The sequence below is a fragment of the Coffea arabica genome, chromosome 1e, assembly GCF_036785885.1.
Source record: "Coffea arabica cultivar ET-39 chromosome 1e, Coffea Arabica ET-39 HiFi, whole genome shotgun sequence".
In the NCBI taxonomy this organism is placed as follows: Eukaryota; Viridiplantae; Streptophyta; class Magnoliopsida; order Gentianales; family Rubiaceae; genus Coffea; species Coffea arabica.
The window spans coordinates 39,904,166-39,927,269 of NC_092311.1; the positions used below are offsets into that span (position 1 = coordinate 39,904,166).

General features: G+C 34.0%; 2 pseudogenes; one reads left to right on the forward strand and one right to left on the reverse strand.

Annotated features, from left to right (window-relative positions):
- Positions 1 to 3,611: 3,611 nt before the first annotated feature.
- Positions 3,612 to 6,834, reverse strand: LOC140009697 (probable dolichyl-diphosphooligosaccharide--protein glycosyltransferase subunit 3B; annotated as a pseudogene).
- A 15,252-nt stretch (positions 6,835 to 22,086) lies between these two features.
- LOC113720792 (histone H2B-like) lies at positions 22,087 to 22,789 on the forward strand (annotated as a pseudogene).
- The last annotated feature ends 315 nt before the right edge of the window (positions 22,790 to 23,104 follow it).

Genomic DNA, 23,104 nt, shown 5'->3' on the forward strand with positions numbered 1-23,104 from the left:
CCACTTTGGACAGCTGAGTTGAATTTCAGTATTTCAACTTTTGGACTATGAAAACGGATGAATTGGACTTTGGTGTCTTCATACCAAATGTAGATATATCTCTTAGCTTCAAAATGGTACCAAGATCACCTTGATCCGATCATTGTAGCTCCTGATATAGTCAAAATACGAAAATATGTCTGAGTTGTCAAAGCTGACTTTTCTTGATTTTTGTCCTCAAATTGCATTTCTTCCTTTTACACTTCATATTTTATTTTCCTCACTTTAATCCATCTTCAATCATCCAAATATCTTCTCAATGCACTTCATTTGATGATTGAATCATTAAACCTACAAAATATGAAGTTTTTCCCATAAAAATCCATAAAATGCAATATTTAGCCACTTTAATATAAAATGTAGATTTTTACCAAAACCTTAGTTATTTTAGTTATAAAACTAAATAATCAAACCAAAATTAACTAATAAAACACACTAAAAATACGTAAAATAAACCCTTGTCACTAAGTACATGGTTTTATAGTTTCGTTATATTTCTAAAGTGTCTCATTTTAAAGATAAATAAAAAAAAATAAAAATATAGATAAATAAACAAATATTTTCTTACAAGCTTATTTAGCGAAAAAGTGAAAAACGTGTCTAAACACTTTAGCCAATTGGGAGTACAATAAGCTCAAAATTTGAGACCTATACAATGGTCCTAAAATAGACAATTTTAGGTTTAAACACACAAGTAATAGCTAGTGGTACGATCGTTATAAGAATTTCTCTCACTACAAGAATTTTGGTCTTCAATGACAACTACTTTTCGTCACAAAAAAGCAAAAAGTCGTCACTGATGACTTTTATTGACAACATTTCGGTTGTCACAGAGTCGTCACTGAATCTCCGTCGGTAAAAGTATACAGTGACGACTTTAAAGTCGTCAGTGAATAAAAACTTTTTTATGACAAGATATGTTGTCAATAAAAGCTACAAATTTAGTGACGACATGCTTTCTTGTCAATGATGCATGAAGCAACATAGTCAGTGTATATATTAATTAGTGACAACTTTGTTGTCAATAAACCCCTTATCAACTGTGACAACAACTTCTTATCAATGAATAGTTTTGATTCAGTGACAACAACAATTGTTTCCTACTACAATAATATCTAAAAAATGAAAACATCAGCAATGTTTAATAAATAACAAACGTAGACACCCGTTACAATAGGAAATGCCATAATAACATATTAAATATTCAAATGTCATAAATAAGTGCAACATCACACTACAAATAGTTTGATAAGTTTCAATAGAGCAAATTTTGCCATATAAGTCAAGGCTACACTAAAAAACAATTCCAAGTCCCAAAACATTTTCCGTGCTACCGAAACATTTTCTAAACTTAAGATAGCACTATAACCATAGTTTTTGAGTCGACACGTAAGCCGTACTGCTAATCTTCCAAACCTCTAAAATGAGCAATATATCTGCAATAAAATAGTAAAGTTATTAGTAGATGATAGAAAAATTAAAACAAGGAAAATTAGTTAAGGAGTCACCAAAAAATAAAGTGAATCATTTGTTTTAAGTCTCATCTAGATAGTGGCTATACAAAGAGTAGAAAAAGAGACATTATATGGGTAGTTCGGAAACAGAGTCTACTAGAGGATGGAAGTTTAATAACATTCATTAAGAGCCAAGGATTATATGGGCAGAATTGTTCCACTTCTTTATTTTAATATTAAGATGTCAAAGGACAGCAACAAACGATTCCACATTTATGAGAAACAACTTTGCAAACTTCACTGTGTTTTAGACCAAAAGTAGTCTTTGAAGCTTTGAATGTCATAGGATTTCATATATCTAAAAATATGTAACTATACATAAGGTCTAATAAACAAGAAAAAGCAGCCTTATCACCTACCAAGCACTTTTGAGGCTTGATACTACAAGTTAATATTGTCACCTACCAAGCACTTTTGAAGGATACTAATTTGTCCATTACTTGAGACATGAATCCAACTACTGCCTACAAGAATAGTGAATCAGCATATACAGCAACAAGATAAAAAGCAAGTCCAAGCACCGTACACATGATTGCAAGTTGGCTAATTGAAGAGACAAATTGGATATCCTAATAGCTGGAAGCTATAAGAGCTACACCTAGAGCCAAAAAGTCAAACTTTATCCGAGTCCATGTTAATAGTAACCTGTGGACTTATTGCCAGAATAATTACTTTTAAGACTCCAACAGTGGCAGGGGGAGAGAAAGTGCTACTACAAGAAGCAGAAACATATTCAAAACTATCATCTTTTAACTAAAGTGAGTTAGCAACTAGTGTTCATTAAGCACATTTGTCAATATCATAATTATGCAGACACAATACTTTGGTTAGGATACACAGGAATGTCAAAGCCATTATTTACAAGTGACAAATCACATACAACAAATTGTAGTGACCAAACTTGTAATTCATTGTTTGAAAACCACAAATTGATTACCAAAAAACATGAAACAGTAATCATTTTCAAGATTTTTGAGACTTTAGGCAGGCAAAAGCAAGCCCTGAGTCTTAAATACGTTTGGAATTTTTTTAATCTAGTTTTTCATTTTCTTGCCTGTACTCTGCTACCAATGGAACGCATTGCAAATTCCAGTAGTTCAAAGAAGTAGTACAACATACATGACTAATTTGTGCTGTGACATCTGCCAAAGATTGTCTTCATGACACGATTTTGTGCATTGACAGAATGATTTAGACTCATGCAGGACATATTTGCTTCATTTCGAATGTCTTTCCCTTGTTTTTCTGTCTTTAGTTTAGATAGAATCAGGATATCAACTAGCTTCACACTCAATTTTGTATCGCAAGTGGAGATTCTTCACCAAGATTCTACTCATTCTAAAGCACTTACCAAAAGATACTTCATATGAATTAAATATACATCATCAAAGCAGCCATTCAATCGAATTACTTGCCGCATGGGAAGTTTCTACTTCAATTTTAGCAGAGTCAATAGCACTTCAGAATGGATATTGCTTCAGAAAAATTAACACAGTAGAAGCAGAAAATGCAATAAACTTTAGAGATTCTTATGCAACCCAGCAAGTATTAACCATAAAACAGATAGAAGGCATTCATTCAAATTACTTGCTGCATGGGAAGTTTCTCCTTCAATTTTAATAGAGTCAATAGCACTTCAGAACAGAAATTGCTTCAGAAAAATTTGCACAGTAGAAGCAGGAAATGCAATAAACTTCAGAGGTTTTTACGCAACTCAACAAGTATTAACTGCACAACAGATAGAAATGAGACGTAATGTCAAAGTACTTACCACTTTCAACTCCATCAATCCATCAAATGGCTGATAAGTTGCTATTCCACTAATACTCATGTCCTGTCCCAATATTGATTCCTTGGCATTCTCTGCTAGCCATTCTTGAACCAAATCTAGTGACAACTGGTACAATAAACAAAAAAAATCTTACAAGTAATTACACTCCATCCTTAAACTTAAAATCAGCATATAAACAAAAGCGAACATTTAAGTGCAACTATATATTGTTATTAATGAAAAATTCTGATTCAATGATAACTCTTTATCACCATGAAAATTGAAAATTTTCCTACAACAATTATATCTATAAATGGAAAAAAATGACAATGATTTATAATTAGCAAATGAATGCATCCATTGCATTACGAAATGTCAAAATATCATATAAGCATTCAAATATCATAATGAAGTTCAACAACACCCTATAGCCAAGGTTGCCAAATTTGTCAAATCTGGGACAACTTTTAAGAAGAAAGCCAAGAAGATCCGGACCAAAGTTACCTTCCATCGTCCTAAGACATTGAAAAAGGACGGGAACCCGAAGTACCCACGCATCAGTGCTCCTCCTAGGAATAAGTTGGACCATTATCAGATTCTCAAATATCCTTTGACTACTGAATCTGCCATGAAAAAGATTGAAGATAACAATACCATGGTATTCATAGTTGACATCCGTGCTGATAAGAAGAAAATCAAAGATGCAGTGAAGAAGATGTACGACATACAGATCAAGAAAGTGAACACTATGATCAGGCCTGATGGAACAAAGAAAGCATATGTTCGGTTGACTCCAGACTACGATGCTTTGGATGTGGCAAACAAGATTGGAATAATATAAACGAATTTAGTCATTGTTTTGTTCCGATAAAAGATACTGTCTTTTAAGTGTGACAATTTGCTAGGCTGTTTTGTCGTGAAAAAAAAATACCAAATTTCAACACAAGGGGGAATTTTTAACATCAGACAAAATTTCACTAAACCTTGCCATTTCCCAATTTCACTATATCTCTTGTAGTTCGGTTGCTTAGCTAAAATTTGCAATCCAATAAGAACCTCAATAATTAAAGCTGGACATTCAAAATCAGCCCCAAAGAAAATCAAAATCAGGCCCAAACTAATGCACCAAATTAGCTCAAGAAATAAGTACTGCTATTAAACTTCAGCCTCAAAGGAATAATATAACAAGTTGATAAGGCAACAAGCACTACTATAACAAGTACTGATATAAGTACTGCTATGAACAATATAACCAGTTGATAAGACGATAAGCACAACACTAAAGGAAAAGCAACTTCAGTTCACTTGCTTAGCTAAAACATTCAAATAAACTAAACTAAACTAAACCAAAACAATCCAAACTAATGCACCACAGAGGATACAAGGTGTCAAGTATGATAACCAAAGTAATGTCGATCATGATATAAGGTGTCAAGTAGGAGCAATGTGTACCAACATAACTAGAATGTTTCTTTGCCATTTAAAAGCAAAAAACAACTTTCTTGTTCTAGATCTCTGAAATTACTTTTGCTGTTTGTCATGGTGTATTAATTCCATAGAAAACCAGCACCCCTTAATATTGTATTCCAATCAAACTAGTAAGTTAGGCAAGTGGCGGGACATTGCAAAACATTCACAATGAAATTTACTTCAAGAATGGCACCAAAAATGGGAACCATTCATGTGAAAAGAAAAGGTATTACCTCAAGGAATGCCTTCAAAACCCACATAAAAGTTAGTATTATTACTCCGTTAACAGAAAATCCAACCTACATCCAGCAAAAAGTTTGTGATTATATAGTATAAAATAATGCTATATGGAGAACAAACTACCATGTAAGACATGAAACTTAAATTCCAGGAAAGCAAGCAAAACAGATTTTACAAAGTACTTATTCTTACTCGAACTAGAAAACTACCATAAAGATCACCGTTGTGCAAGTTGATTGAGAATTACTTATATCACAAATAATATAGCAGTATCCTCTTGCACTAAGCTCTAGCACTCAAGCATCATCCTCTCTAGTCTAATTACTGAGTACGTAGTATAGCCTTTTAAAATGTTATGGAATTGTGAATCAAATTCTTCCAACTCCTGAAGAAACACCCACTACCAACTGCAAATGCCAACTTATAGCTCTAGTTCATAATTTGGCATGTGATTTGCAATTTGGCCGCAGGTTTACCATTCAAAATTGCACCTTTCCTCATTTAGTCGGAAACTTATCTCAACGCCATATCTACATGTGAAAGAAGATCTAGAACAGATACCATAGAAAACGAGAAAACAAGTGATTGCTATGCTTATTACAAGCATTTCACCAAGACAACACCAAAAAGATACATAAATCACTGCCAATTACATGATTCAATTTTTTTAGCAACAGTTGCAAATACAGAATATGAGCACAAAAGCAAAATAAAAGGTACATTGTTAATTTACACCAAAAATAAAACGTCAATTTTCCTTATCTGAAACACTAACAAAAACTAACACGGTAGAACAAACTAAAATCAAGAAACCAGAAATGCGACAAGAATGCCAACAAAAATCATCTGAACAGCCCAGGAGGAAATAAACATCACCAACCTCTGAGCATTCCTATTCCTCACATAGACAATAACATGAGTAACAAAAGCCAGCAACAATCCCACCACAGTGTACAAGAACCCAACCGCGAACCCTTTAGCTCCCAATTGCATCCCGGACCCCCTGATAAAAGAAAACCAACTTCCCAGGGTCATTCCTATCAACCAAAAACATGGGTATTTTCCTAATTATGTTATGCATTGAACCGGAGACACTGAAAAAGTAGACAAAAATCTCTCCGGTCATCCAAATACTCTTATTGTGCAAAAGGGTGTTCCCATAAATCACTTTTTTCACCAAGAATGGAGCCGAAATCAGAATAACAGCAATGAGAAACATCAATTGCTTCTTAGAAATCAAAGAGGGGCGATCAATTGGCCCAATGCTCAGCTTCGTTTTGGCCTTGACAAATTCAGCCATGGATTCGGCGAGCCTCGAGAAATCTGATGCATTTATCTGGACGGAGTCTTTCTTGACATCGGTGTGGGGCAGAGAATTTACTCCGAAAAGGGCGAAAAAGGACTGGAATTCTTGAAATTCGATGTCGAAGAAGAAGAGTTTTGAGTGAGAAGTTGGAGGGTTGTTGGCTAAAAAGGATTTAGAGACGAGGGAGAACTCGGATTTGAGAGAAGGGAGGGAGAGTTCGGGTTTGGAGTGGAGTTGTTGGGCGTCGAAGAAGACGAGGAAAGCACAGGGACGATGAGTTGGAATGGATAGAATCCGTTTGAGGGAATCAGTGAGATGGATAACGCCGCCTTTGGGGGACTGGGATTGGAGGGATTCGAGCTGCAAGAGCAAATCCGAACTGGGGTCTTGAGAATTGGTGGAGATCGGGAGGAGGGTGATGAGGAAGAGGATGATGAAGATTGGGGCTTTTGTGAAGGCCATTTTGCAACCTACTATAAGTTAATGTCCGTCTAAATTCTTTTTTGGGCGAAAAGGAAAAAAATTGGTGGTAAAAAAATGGTGGGAAAACGAAAACTTTTCCTGATGAATTGACGTGGGCAAAAGTAGAAAAATATGTTTAAAGTAGCATTGCCTTTTGAAGGATATTTGCCTGACGAATTGCCTTTTAATGCTATAGTATTATTCTTTATTTTTTAGCAAAAAATAAAAATTTTCATCAACATAGGTGGCAAAATTTGTTAATTTCATATAATTGAAAATGTACTTTTATAATTTGCTAATATTTTATACTAATTTCTTATAATTGCAGCACTAAAGAACATTATTGCAGCAAGCGGGATTCTGTGTTTTTTCTATTTCAAGGTTAGCTCGCATGCGGGTTAATGTTATATTTGAGCGCGAGAAGAAAAAATTGGTAATTAGGCTCTTTGGGCATTATAAGTAAATATTTAAATTAATGGCAGTTTTATTACATCAATATTATTGTATTATCATTATTATGATTATTGTATTATTTCTTATGCAAATATAACATTTAATTATTTAAATTTGATTTTATTTTTACAATTTATAAAATTTTTATCACTTATATAATATTTTTAAAACCCTAATACATCTAAATTTGATTTTATTTTTCAAATTTATAAGATTTTTATTTAAAAAAATGGGATACGGATAAGATATCCGGTTGGTTCGATTTGCATAGGTGCATATGAGAATATCCGAATACTCTTTAAACCCGCATGCGGGTTTAAGGAGATTATGGCAACTCTCTGACACACTAGTTACCCATCCAACTTGTGTGTAACTAAAATATATTTAAATAATATATTTCATATTTTTGTTATTTAGAGTTTAACAAAACATTAATATTGGGTAGATTTGAGGGATATGCATAATTTTGCATATTTGTAGGAATATTAGAAAATGGAAAATTTGGGTAAATTCCCAAATTTTGGAGGTAAGGTGCAATCCAAGAACTAAAACAGTCATTTATAAAACCTTAACAGTAATAAGGTGCAAACCAAAACTGCAATCCAAGAGTAATATCATTACAAATTTCATAACCATACATTAAATAAATAGAAATGCAATCCAATACTATCCAAAACACAAAATGTCTTGGGTATAATAGTAATTTTGCATTATATGATGTCAGCAATTGGGTCCCAAGTTCTGCCAGGGGAGGTCAGTGTAATTGTGGAAACCTCAGGGGAGGTCAGTGAAATTGTCAGAAACCTCAGGGGAGGTTTCTGAAATTATCCCTTTTTAATATTGTCAATTGCTAGTTTTTAATAGTTTTGTGAAAATATTGATAATGGTTGAGAAAATTTTGTTACATTACTGCAAGTAATAAATGTGCTTTTGTTCTTTTTCAAACATTTATTTTAATGTTTAATTTTGTTTAAAACTATTGTACTAGTATAGATTTGCAAGACAAAACTTAAGTTCTCAATAGTTAAAAAATTCATTACAGAGAAAACACAAAGTAGTAGTTGCAAAATGTGTATAAATTACAGATATTTTAATGTGTATAAATTACAGTTTATTTTAATGTTTAATTTTGTTTGAAACTATTTTACTAGTTTAGATTTGCAAGACATAGATTTATGGGTAATTTTTTTTTTTTTTTGCTTTCACATATTTAATTTATGTTAAATACAAAACCTACCAGTTTCCCTTTCAAAAAAATATTAGTGCAACACTTTTTGAATTTTACTTACAAACATTTATGTATTTAACATAAATTAAATGATTCAGAGTGAAATGCCCATAAAGAGCAGAATATTTGTTCATGTAATGGAGGAAACCCACAAAGAGTTGGTACTTTATGGGTCATTTCTTTTTTAAAAAAAATTTAATTTATGTTGAAAAGATAACCTGCCAGTTTTCGTTTTGTAAGAAATCAGTGTAACACTTTTTGAATTTTACTTACAAACATTTATAAATTTATCATAAATTATATGTTTGAAAGTAAAATACCCATAAAAAGTTGGTACTTTGAATAGATAATGCTCATTTGCCCATAAACTACACTCTCTGAAGGCTATTTTGTTAATTACTTTGTAGTACTTTGTTATTCCTTTGCTAATACTACTTGGCATGTAGTACAAAAGATAAATCTGGCATAAATTTCTTATTCCATTGATAAAAAGACCTGCCTGCCTTATAACTATTGTAATGAAAGATATATCTTTAGAGTTTATAACAAATTATTACTTAAGTTTGAGAAAATTATAAAATATTTATGCATAGTTTATCAAGATACCATTCGCAATTTCCTAATAAAAAAATAGGGGCTAAATTGTAAAAGTTAGGGTGCCATAATAGAAATAATAAAATTGGTGTATTACATATGGGGGTTAAATTGCAAAAGTTAGAGTGCCATAATAGAATTAATGAAATTGGTGAATTACATATGGGGCTAAATTACAAAAGTTAGGGAGTAATAATAGAATTAAAGAAATCGGTGTACTACATATGGAGCTAAATTGTAAAAGTTAAGGTATCATAATGGAATTAATGGAATTTTTTACAACATTTGGGGCTAAATCGCAAAAGTTAGGGTGACACAGTAGAATTAATGAAAGTGACTTAAAAATAATTACTTTAAACAGTGACAATTAATTCTTGTCACTAAATCCGAATCGGTAGAGTGACAGTGACGATATTAGAAGTTGTCACTATAGAGATCATTTTAGTGACAACTTTTTCAAGGTCGTCACTGAAGACTTAGTTGCTTTGAGCAATTATGACAACTTTTCTTGTCGTCACTAAACAACCACGTTTTGTGACGACTTTTGTCGTCACTAAAAAATGTTGTCACTAATGACCATATTTCTTGCAGTGTAGTTTGTGACGAAAATAACGGGTCGTCACTAAACATTTGGTTGCTTTGATGCAATTGTGACAACTTTAGGTGTCGCGACTAAAGAAGCTCCTTTTGTGACGACTTATTGTCATCACTACAAAATGTTGTCACTAATAACTTTTTTTTTCGTGATCAGTGACGACAACAAAAAGTCGTCCGTAAATAACTTAAATTAATATTTAAGTAACTATGACTAGTTTAATAAATCATCAAATTTTAAAAAAAAATTAAATTAATATTGAGGCTCACAATTAAATAAAGTCATAGTTAATAAATCATCAAATTTAAAAAAAATAAATTAATATTGAGGTTCACAATTAAATAAATGCATTAGAGATGTTCAAGTTAGTGATGATACTTATGTTGTCACTAACTACACTATAGTTTTATTGACAAAAATTGGTCGTCAATAAACATAAACAGTGACAACAACGAAAAGTTGTCAAAGAAAGTGGTAGAATTACTGACAACTTTTATCAAGTCGTCACTATCACAAAACTCGCGCCTTCCAAGTCCCATGGCGCGAAGTAGTTTTGTGACGACAATTAAAAGTTGTCACTGAAAACTCAGTTGCTTTGAGTCAATTGTGACAACCTTCAAAGTCGTGACTAAACAACCTCATTTTGTGACGACTTTTTGTCGTCACAAAGAAATGTTGTCACTAATGACCTTTTTTCTTGTAGTGTATTAAACAAGAAAATTCCTAATAAATCTTACAAGAAGTCTAGGACGAGAACATATTTGTTTTGTTGAATTACTCTTTTAACAATTTTTAGATAGTAGTACTAAGTGAAGAAATCAAATTGTGTATAAATGGAATGATTTGCCCATAGATAATTAGATAACATTAGCTGCTCAAGACCACAAATTCCTATTTGACATATTTGATTTAGAACAAACTTGAGCATCTACTGTAGTAGAGACCAATACTTTTAACGTGTTAAAAAAGGCTAAGCAACTAATCCTTTTCAAATGAGAGTAAGCTTATTTACAAGCTGTTAAATGTATGGAAAATAATTAAAAGCTTTACATGTGCAAAATTAGTGCTATAACTCAGACTCTCACATGTTGTAGACGAGTATAGTTGAATCGTCTGTGCCAATAGCAACTAGGTTGTTATCTTGTGGGGCTAGAATGCCATACATGTAGCTGCAGGTGGAGCCAATGGGAAGCTTCTCACTTTCTGCAGTTGCAGTTGACAAATCAAACTGGTCATGTAAAATGGTAATCTAGTAATAGACATAGCAGTTTAGTTTTTTCAAGTGTTCAAGAATTTGGAAACTTTGAGTTGCCCTTCAGTAATAGCTATTAGATTGATAGGATATCTGTGGAAGTCAGAATAAGCATTTGTTTACATTACTGAAGTGTTTTGGTTTATATTTTCTGCATGCATTTTGCTTTTTTCTCTACCTTTAGCACTAGTTAATAAGCGATGAAATTTTCACAAATAAGTTCCCACGAGTTCTTATGTTAGTATGATTCAGTTTGATTAAATTTCAATATACCTTTTGACCTAAGAAATGCGATCACCTCCTAAAGATGTTAATCACATACTTACCTCAAAGGTTATTGTGTTGAACAAAGAAACTATTTCTTCCTGATGCTAATATGAGATAAGAGTCATTCCTGGATAAAGCAAAGCATGGTGAAACTATTTGAAATGGATCATCACTAAGGCTGTTGGTTATAATTATTCCACTTTTTGGATGCCATACACAAGGGAGATGATTTCTTATTGCCTAACAATTTTGTTTTTTTCCATTTGACAAATTAGAAAAAATAATTAGAGTCTAACAGAAAATCAACACATAAGAAAATAGTGATGCACATATACAATTGGGAAAAGATAAATATACAAATGAAAATAGAATCGATTAACTTTTCTATCTAGCCATAATTGTTATACCCGCTTCCTAACCACTTCCAATTGTTTTTTGATACAATTACTAATAGCATGATAACAATGCAACTTGTTGACGACGTTTATTGAGCACGATTTATTGATATTTGTTGATTTTGATAATAATCAATCTATATGGGAAGGCTATTGTTTAGCATGCAAATATTAGGAAAACTCCATAAAGGATCAATAATGATCTATAAGAAATTTATTTAATAGGAATGATGAGGAGATGACCTCTCCATTTCAAATCATAAATCCATTCCAAGAATGTTTTACTTCAGCACATTTTAGTAGGTTGTTATTTGCTTTTGTAGTTACATCCAATAGATTAATTTCAAAACTTATGGCAGGGTAATTCGTGTAAAATTGTACTCTAGCAATAGCAATAAGAATTTAATGTTTCCAAATGTTCAAGGATTTGGCAACGTTGATAAAGGATAATGTATCTATATAGTCCATAGGAAAAAATTAAGAAACAATACTTGTCATTGTTATTGCAAAAAAAAAAAAAAGACTTATCATTTCTCATTCATCAATTTCACCTTTTATAGAGGCATATGAACAAATTTAATGTAAATATCCGCTAAACAATGTCATTAAAATACTAGAAATTGTAACAAACTAAAACTAGTCAAAATATTGAAAAAGTGGAACAACTCTAACAATTTACTAACAACTTCACTTATTCAACTAAATTGATCTATTCTAAAGTTTCAAAGCTGCGACCAAAGTTGCATCATTCCAACAGTGTTCCTTAGTTGTCAGTAGATTGTTTAGATCTAAAGTTATTAGACATTTCATGTTTTCTTCCTGTTTTCAAATCGTTGAAATTTGCATATCAACTATGCTAGAGCGAAAAAGTTCATGCAAAAGAGGACCAAGTAAAATTCAATGATTCATAAGGGATGAAAAGTGAATCATAAGAGACAAGAATATCCAATACAGACCTCCTTAGACCACACCCCAGGGCAATGGGGTTGTTTTCATCCTCAAGTTTAATTCAGGCGAGAGTTGAAATGGGCCTTATTGCTGGCTAATCTTTAGTTACATTGATAATGTAGAGAACAATTACTTCAAGAAATATAGAACAAGGTTTCCGTTGCTGACCTTCCACAATGATTTAGAGAGGTGTCCTATTGAATTAACTGAACTAAGAGTTGAATTTTGTAGCAACAGACTGCCAATTACATTATTTGCCAAGATTTTGACCTTACTATCATCAGAAAAACAACCAAAAGAGTGTCTTCCTTGTTGAAGCAAACATAAGGCTTTGCATTAAAATAGAGAAAGAAGCCAACAAGTAAATGAAACACCATTTTTATAGTCGTAGATGATTAGAAATGTATAATCCTTATATGCAAGTAAAAGCATATCTATACTATACATAAAAGTGCATTAAGTGTTTCTTACTTTTTTATGTACCTATTTTTCCCTTAATGGAAACGCTATTCTCCTATCTAATTAGCTTACTCTAAGATACATTACCTGATAGTTAAAATTGCCTGATAGTTTAAGTGTGGATGTATACAAGAATATAATGCTTAATTTAAAGTTTGATTTTAACTTAGAAAATGCAAGCTTCATGCTAGATCAAAAGCTGAGAAACATGCTACTAACTGAAAAAAAAAACATGTTTTAACATGTCTTATATTGCATGTGTGAGGACTCGTAAAATTATTATTTTTCGACTCCTAATTTTGCTCATTTAATTATTTATTCAAATATTTGCTTCGATTATTATTTTCTAGCCTTATTAGACTTAAATACATGGAATTATGACTTCATTATATTTTTAAAGTGACTCGTTTCAAAAATTAATTTTTTGGAAGCTCGATTAATGAAAATAGTGAAAACGTGTCTGAAAACTTTAGCCATTTGGGAGTACAATAAGTTCAAAACTTGGAGACATGTACAATGGTCCTAAAATAGGTAATTCTAGGTTTAAGTACTCAAGTGATAGTTAGTGGTACGATCGTTACAAGAATTTCTCGAAGATTTCACTTTATCGCGCCTAAATTGGAAATACGCGTTTTCACGCGCGCGCTTAATTGAGGGACTTTAGACCATTATTTTGAGACAATTAAGAGTGAATAATATTTATATGAATATAAGTGTACTAGAGGTTTAGTGCACTAGTGAAACAAATGCAAGAGGAATCGAGCACAAAACGCGCGCATACGCGCACTATTGGAGAATTGACTTTTGTACACTTAAAACCAAAATTTGCTAAGCTTCTCACGGAAGTTTTATCATCAGCAAACACTCCTTTTTCCTTCTCATTTGACCGAACCAGCAGCAGTAAAAACAACCAAGGCTTCTCAAATTTTTTTCATCTCCAAATTCTTGCACCAAACCTTCATAGATTCACACCAAACTTCACATACACTTAGCTCTACACTTGGACACCTCTTTGAGCTGCAAAAGGGAGCTAAAACTCACGGTTTTTCTGGAGCAACAAGGGCCGAAAATCACTGCCTTGGACATTAACTAGAGTAAGTAAAGATCAAGCTTATATGAATGCAAGGTTATATACATATGGTGTAGTGAATGCAAGGTTATATACACCTCCCAAGTAAGCATCAATCTTTAGAGTTAAAGCTAGTATGGAAGCTAACATGCTTTAGAATTTTAGTAAGAAAAAAGACAATAGAAATAGCTCCAATTGTTTCTTGATGTAATTACTGATAGCATGATAACAATACAACTGGACAATGTTTTTGAAATATGCAACACCTATTACACTGGATATAAGGAATTATATTTTTAGCAAAATGAATACTTAGAAGATAGATATCACATAGGAAGTTTGTTTCCTACATACTTACCAGAGAATGAACCATATGGCCTCCATAAAACATGATATACTGATATTTGTTGATTTTGATCATAATCAAACTGTATTTGAAAGGTATTATTTAACATGAGAGTACCAAACTATATTGAAAGGGTATTATTTAGCATAAAAGTATTATTTACCAGATAATGAACCATATGTCCTCCATAGCCTTCAAAGTCACAACTTAAAAATGTCAGCTGATGATCACTAAAGCATATCAAAACGCATAGAATAAATATATGTATACATATGGGATCAAAAGATGCCTAGTTATTTTTAATTGCAGGATTGATGGTACTAGATGAAATTTGAGAATCGAATATCATTAATGGGGAAAACTATTGAGTTGCCAACAAGTAAAAAATTTTGATGTTAAAGCCACTAGAAAAGACTAAAATGTGGGAAGAAAAGGATTAGTTAGAAAATGAAACTTAGAGGCAAAGATATATCCAGGCTGAAATAGCTAAATACTAATGCGATTTGCTCTTTTAATTTGATTGACTAGTATGCTTGTAATAAAAAAAAGGGTATTGATTTGAGGCAAGAACTCAGAACATCCAAATTGATCATGGTGCCAATTCAAACTATAGGTTAAGATAACTTTGAATTAAAAATATTAAGTAAAATAGAATTTTCCATGAAATATTAACCAATGTTAAATTAAGAAAAATGACAAATGTTAAACCTATCATTGGGAAACTTCCAAATTGAAAAGAAGTTATCCTTATTATTTCAGTATTGCCCTAATAGTAGTTATCCTCAAATATTAACTTTTCTCTTTATATAAAGGTCTGTGTAATCCTTTTACCTCTCAGTTTTGACCACTATTGTTGTTTTAAATTTATGCATTTGCTTCTTGTAGTCTTTGTATTCAACAACAGTTCTGGAAGCATTTTGTAAAACCAAACACTGCGACGTCCATTCAAATAGTAGGCGATTTGGTTAAATCAAATGCCATTACTAAGAATTCATAGTGTACACATCTAGTGCACGAAGCTTTCTTTGGTCTATCATCAACCTTAATCTTCTACTTGTGATCCCCATCTTTTTAATTACTCCTTACCTAGATGAATTAAGACCTTTTTCGAATTGATATCCCTTGACTTGTCATTCACCTTCAGATTTGGGAAATCATCATGATCTTGACACCCTCTGTCAACCTTGATGCTTTCTATACATTAGATAGTTGACAAAGAAACATCTGTCATGGGTTCCTCTTAATTTCCTCCATAACATTACCCCTATTGATAAGATACAAAGAATCAAAACTATAGATACACTACACATTAACCAATTATAACCCACAATTTTAGATGAGGTGTGAAATGAGCTTCATTTTTTTCATTTTACTTGAGTTCAATAATTTTTTTAGGAGGCAGAAACATATAGCCACTTACATAAGATCATAACTTCAGGTGCCTCATATATTAAGGAGTATTCTTTATTGGATGCCTTTACAACATCTATTCAATGATTCAAGATTTTTTTAAATAAAAAATGTTGATATAAAAATTGATACTAAATTCATTTTTAAAAATTTAATTATTTTTTCCATTTGTGCATAAAATATTAAAGATGTAATCAATTTGTTTTCACTTTAATAGTTTCACGATTTTTGCACGAAGACACTTATGTATATGTCTTAAGTTTTTGTGGTTTCATGCTAGAGGATTCAGTAACTTTCAAAGCGAATAACTTTGCTGGCTAGGGAAGAAGATGAGACAAATGGTGTAAGCAACTGGTTATTTTTCCCATTGTGAATAATAAATTAAAGATGAAATCAATTTATTTTCACTTTGATGGTTTCATGATTTTCGCATGAAGACACTTATGTGTATGCCTTAAGTTTTTCTGGCTTCATGTTAGAGGATTCAATAACATTCAAAGAGAATAATGACAGGTGCCGAACCTGTGCAATAATAATTACTAAAAAGTCCTAATTACCACCACAAATAATTATAGAACAAATCCAAGTACTGGAGCAGGGACCCTAGGTGTGCAATGGGTTACTTGATTCACCCTGTTCCCAAAGAGTTTGCTTGATCCGATATACCAGATTAGTCTATAAGAATATTACTTTTGTGTACAATGGCAAGTAGGGTCGATTCCACAGGGAGCGGGTAGGAAATTATTTCTTTCCAAATTAGTAGAATGGAATTGGGGGATTTTCAATGGGAGGCAAACAAATAAAATAAAAATAAGAATAAAAATAAAGCGAACTAAATTCAAAACCAACTTACAAAGCACAATTCACTAAAAATAGCAATTAATAAAATTCTACCCAAAGGATTAACTGCTCAGGCACGGTCCAATCAAATGATCATCGATGCAAAGATATCTCATCCATTCATCACTAGGTTGGTTATAGTTATCAACAAGTTCTGACAACCAGTTCTTCCTTACTTTTTCGACAGTCAAGGTACGACCATTAACTGCTTCCCTAACCAGATAACAACTCTAGGTACGACCGTAGGAATTTAATTACCCAATTGCATTAAAGCTAGAAGAACCCAACCCTAACCAATAAACACGCTAAGAGGGTTTATTTAAGCTAGATCTTACGTTTCCCCATTATAAAGCCAATTATGGTGATTGCCACGAGGTATTAACTAAATGAACAATTACGGATTCTATTTAATTAACGTGGCAGTAGGCTATTAAATTAAATCAAATACCCGGCCGTTGATATTCAATTAATAAAATACCCATGAACAATTAATTCAGGAAACGCACGAATAGCAATAAATTGGAAGAAATAATGAAGATTCGATTAGATCTCACAGATATTATGGACCGCGCCCTTGCGTCAACCTTTGAGTAGAGGAAAAAATTAGCCGCTCCTCATCGTGCCAATCCCGCGTGATTTAATTGAAATCATTCAATTATTCAACGAAGAATTGGGAAAGGGGAATTAATTGCAGTAACAACAGAGAAGGCCCTGCCTTCGTCTTTGCTTTAGAGCCGCAAGTGTACGAACAAAAGCTAACGTAAATTGTGCAGAGTCAAAACAAAAGCCAAGGAGTCAAAGTGTCGCAACTGAAAAGCTACAAAAGTTTGCAATCGCCTGACCCCTCTCGAAAAGAAAATATAAGCTAATCTCTCCTCTGCCTGCGTCCCCTTTTTTTGTTGTCTTATATAGCGCCGCAGGGGAAATCCACGCGGAGCAGAGCTCTTCTCTTCATTGGAGTTTTTATCCCGTGTAGCTGGTCCATGTGGACCTAGTTTCCTCATTCTCATTCCCCCGACGTCTGGCCCTTTCTTTTCTTTTTTTAATTGAAGCCTCTAAGAGCCGAGTCACGTCTGACCTAATTGACTGAAACAAAAGCTAGCCTTTTGGAGTTTTAATCCCGTGCTCCTTGCGGTTCACGTGGACCGGGGTCCGGCTTTTCGGTAACGTCCGCCTTGTTTGGCGTGGCCACGCCCTGAAATGAGAAGTCTTCTGGAAATTCACTTCAAGATATCATTTTTAATGCTAACCACCTACAATTCACACAAATATCAAATATGAGTGAAATTCCATTTCTTAGCACCATGAATAGCCAAAATTAGGACAAGATGACAATGCAAAATGTGCCAAATAACTGCTCTATCAAATCCACCCACACCTAGACAATACTTGCCCTCAAGCATTTCGGAGTTTAGAAGTGCAACCGAGAGAGCAAAGGTCATGCACTAAGCTATACTAACACAAGCACCTTAGATCCCTGACCGTGTCGCCAAAATAAGAATACACCGGATAGGTTGTAAGTCAAAGAAGAGATATGAATACTAGGAACGCTCAAATCAACATCACGGAATGCCATTACCATAGGCTTGCACATTTATCACATCTCCACCACTCAAAAGTGAACTAAATACATAAATCAAAGGGACTTCGATAGGGTTGTAATGGGGTTCAGGTGAAAGGCGGGGTAAGAAGGTAAAAATAGGGGATAATGAGTCAAGAGAATATCCGAAACTCACCATATAACCACAGTGCTCTACCGGAGGAGTTTCACAAACAAGGCAGTTTTCATTTGCTGTACACACTGTGCAAGGGTCGAATTTTTTTTTTTTGTATGACGGCTCGCAAGGCGTGGGCACGCCTTGTAGGCTGGAGTCTTCTGTTCACGAGCCCCCCTTTAACTAATTTTTTTTTTCTTTTTTTTTGATCTCAGATATACAGAAACAGCGCCATACAGCATCTACTCTGGAAGCACTTGCGACCATAGATTTATTTGCCTTGTATAAGTAATGAATTTCAGACATCTCTTAATGCCTCAAGGTTGAACAAGAAAGTCTAAAAAAAAAGAAAGGTCATGGGTTATCAAACACAGCTAACAACCGAAAGTAAAGGATAAAAGCTCAAGTTGGTTCACTATTGGAAAATAAGATGAAGGCATGGTTTGTAGAAAGTTAAATCCTAAATGCCCTTATCATTTTCAATGCATCCAGTTCAACAAAATGTGGTTTTGACATGTATAAAATAACAAGTTCTAGAATGTCAATACCATGTGCGATACCCACTCAATCAAACAAAAATAGAGCAAACAAGAATAATGTGCTCATGCATGGCTCAAAAGCTCCCAAAAGTTTCAAGAATGGGTCAAGTCCCGTATACTCAATATCTAACAACACAGTCAAGGGAAGACAAAAATGCATAGCTAGTATAATTAACCACACACCCAAGTACTGTGATTGCAAAATTCGTCATAGCAAACAAAAAGTCAACTAACTATCTTCCTTTTTTTTTTTTTAATAGAGAGAAATAATAGAAACCACCCCCCCCACACCTAAAACCTACATTGCCCCCAATGTAGCAAGGATAAATAAAGTGCAAAGAAAAATGGAGCAAAACTTCCCTGACTACTGGGGAGGGAAAGCGAGACACTAAGGCGGAGGAGGGTGAGGCGGCGACGGACGCAACACGAACAGGAAGGAGAAGACTGAAGCTAAAACAAAGTGAAAAGGGATTAGACAAGACAGGATAAAAAAAAAAGTAGAAAAGTGGGGCTAGGAGAAAATTTTTTTCTTTTTGACTTTCGTTTTCGGAAGGGTTGGAAGGCGTGGGCACGCCGTCTTCTGACCGTCAATTCCAAAACTCCATTCCTAAGGTGTGACGACCTAGCGTAGGCATGTCTAACTGCCAACTTCCTGTCACAAAATAACAACCCACTAAATGACACTAACACTTAACAAAAACTTCAAAAAATATAAGAAAACTAAAACAAAAGAAGCCTTGGGTTGTCTCCCAAGCAGCGCCTTTCTTTAATGTCTTTGGCTAGACATAGCACCACTCTTTAGTTTGGATGTAATTGAATTTTCCTTGTAATTGGTGGCTCTCCTCCGGGATCCATGTGGCCATTGAGTGCAACCTTTTTCCTAAATTTTCTCTCCATTTTCACCTCATGAATTGCTTTCATCCTATAGGACTTGTTCGCAGCAACCTTGAATTTACCCCTATAAGCAAACTTAGAAAATTCTTGCACAGAGGGATTAGTGGTATACATAGCAAACACAGAATGAGAGTTAACAGGATGTTTCATTGTATCAAAAATATTAAAGTGGACTATTTCTCCATCAAATTCCATCGTGAGAGTACCCTTACTAACATCAATTTTAGTTTGGGCAATACTCAAAAATAGTCTTCCTAATATAATGGGTGATGGATTTGGGGCACTTCTATCATCCATGTAAAGCACATAAAAATCAGCAGGAAAAATTAATCCATCTACTTGCACTAAAACATTCTCAACTATCCCATCTGGATAAGCACATGTACGGTCAGCCAATTGAATTATTATTCCCGTGTCTTTTAAAGGTCCTAAATTTAGGGAATCATAGATTGACTTAGGCATCACATTAATAGAAGCCCCTAAATCTATCATGGCATTTTTGATACTAGAATGACCAATCTTACAGGGAATAGTAAACATACCTGGATCTCCGCATTTGGGTGGGAGTTTCCTTTGAAGTACAGCTGATACATTCTCTCCTACCATCACTCTTTCATCACCCCTTAACTTTCTTTTGTTAACGCACAAGTCTTTCAAGAACTTTGCGTACTTGGGTACCTGCTTGATCGCGTCCAATAGGAGGATGTTTACTTGAATTTTGCTGAAGACATCCAGGATTTCTTTTTCCTTTTCTGCCCTCTTTGTCTTTTCCAACCTGCAAGGAAAAGGAGATAGATTAGATTTAATAGGGATCGAAGGAATAGATGTTACCTTAGACTCTTCGCGAATGCACCCTTCCTCTTCAATTCCCTTTTCTATCTGCTCCTCACTTTTGCTTTTCGAAATCGTCAACTTAGATCCCTCCACCTCCTTGCCACTCCTTAATGTCATGGCACTTACATTTCTGGGGTTTACCTCAGGTTGCGATGGCAATTTCCCATAGACGTGGGACTCCAGGCGATTAATGGCAGTTGCCATTTGACTCATGCGAGTCTCCATATCTTTCATGCCTGCTTTGGTGTCCTGTTGAAACTGAGTAGTGCTGGCGACCAAGGACCTAGTCTCTTGCTGGAGTTGAGCAGTGGTCGTGACTAGCACTACAAGAAATTTGGTCATTAGTGACAATATTTCTCAGTGATGAAAAAAAATCGTCACAAAATGGGGTCCTTTAACCACAATACGGCAAGTTGTCACAATCGAGTCAAGGAAGCCAACACATCAGTGACGACCTTGCATTGTTGTCACAATTCGATTCCCGCCAGGAGTCATGAAGAGAGCGGGAACTGCAATAGTGACAACTTTCTAAAAGTCGTCAGTAATAATAGCACCTTTCTTTGACAACTTTGCTATTGTTGTCACTGATAACATTATATAGCTGTTAGTGACAACTAGTTTTATCACTGTTTGATTTTAAATATTTATTGTTTTTTGCAACTATTACTCTTAATTTTTTGTAATCATTATGTGTTCTCTAATGATTTTTAGTTGTTGTATACTTACGAGCCTCCTTATTAGTTTAATTTTCTTGTATATGTAATAACTTCATTAGAATAAAAAATAATTAAAAAATAAAAAATTCATTAGTGTAAATAAACTTGTGACTACTTAACTTAGAATGATTATTAGTTAATTTGATATGAATTTAAATAAGAGTTTTCAAATTGAATCGGTTATCGAAGTGGATAAATCATAAACTCCATAGTTAATTAACTAACACACTTTATGTATTAGTTGAATTGTTCATTTTTTTCTTATTTGAAGATAATGGATTAATAGTGAAGTTTTATAAATAGTAGTTATAATTGATATAAAGTTTTAGCACTTATAAGAACTAGTTAAATTTTATCAAAATGCTTTTCCATTTATATGAATTTAAAAAATTTTGCCACTCATACTAAAATTTTTAATCATACTAAAATTTTAAAATTGTGACACAAAAATAATGAATAAAAATGAAATCTATATTTCAAATACAATTATAAAAGACAAAATTGCACCAATTTTTCTTGTGTAAAAAGGGGGGGAATTATGATGTCCAAATCTAGTTAAAATTCAAGACAAAAACAAAGTGGCGCAATTTTAAAATTCAAGGCAAAAAAAAAGGCGCAAAATTGTCCAAGTCTCTTGTACTACGTAGATGCAAAATAATAACTTTTCTAAGTGTTGAACTCTCTCTCAGACATCTCCCCTCTCTAGTCTTTAAATCGAAGTCCGTTTTTTATCCTTCCCGTCAAAGTCTCTCTAATTTCAGCTTCAAAAGCAGCGATGGCACCAAAGGCGGAGAAGAAGCCGGCTGAGAAGAAGCTCGTGGCCGAGAAAGCCCCAGCAGCCGAGAAGGCTCCGGCAGAGAAGAAGCCAAAGGCCAGGAAGAAACTCCCGAAGGAAGGCGGAGCCACTGCCGGCGACAAAAAGAAGAAGAGAGTCAAGATAGCAGCGAGACCTACAAGATCTACATCTTCAAGGTGCTGAAACAAGTCCATCCCGACATCGGGATCTCCAGCAATGCCATGGGTATCATGAACAACTTCATCAACAATATTTTCGAGAAATTGGCTCAGGAGGCTTCCAGGCTCGCCAGGTGCAATAAGAAGCCGACGATTACGTCGAGGGAGATTCAGACTACTGTGAGACTTGTACTTCCCGGTGAATTGGCCAAGCACGCCGTCTCCGAAGGCACTAAGGCTGTTACCAAATTCACTAGCTCTTGAGGAAATTGAAGAGAAAACGGTTGATTTCTAGGGTTAGTTCTTTCGGTTGATTTTTAGGGAAAATTTTTTACCTAGTTATCGTGAATCCCCTAGATTAATTGTATCCTCTACTTCTTGGCCCACTTGGGAAGGACTTGCTACTTCCCAAAGATTTTTGGTACAAAATCAGCTACAGCTGGACTTGGTAGGGGGAGAATTGAATAATAATGACCAAATTAGATGAGGCAATTAGACAAGCTTTAAATGAGGCATAATAGCATACTCATTTACCTCAAAATATTTATTGCTCTGGCTGAATGATTTTTCCTCCAGAACTGCGTACTTCAATTTTCTCCAAGGTTGCAACACGAAACATTCGTTCCGTTTCCAAGAGGGTAATCACTTCTATTTCTTCTTCCCGTCTCTTTTGTGCTTTGCCCGGAGTGATAACTATGGGGCTATTTTTGGTTAATTGAAGGGAATTTTTTCTTTTCATTTTTGATTGTAGTTTGGATTTACTTTTCTTCTTTGTTTGGTACAATGAATCTGTT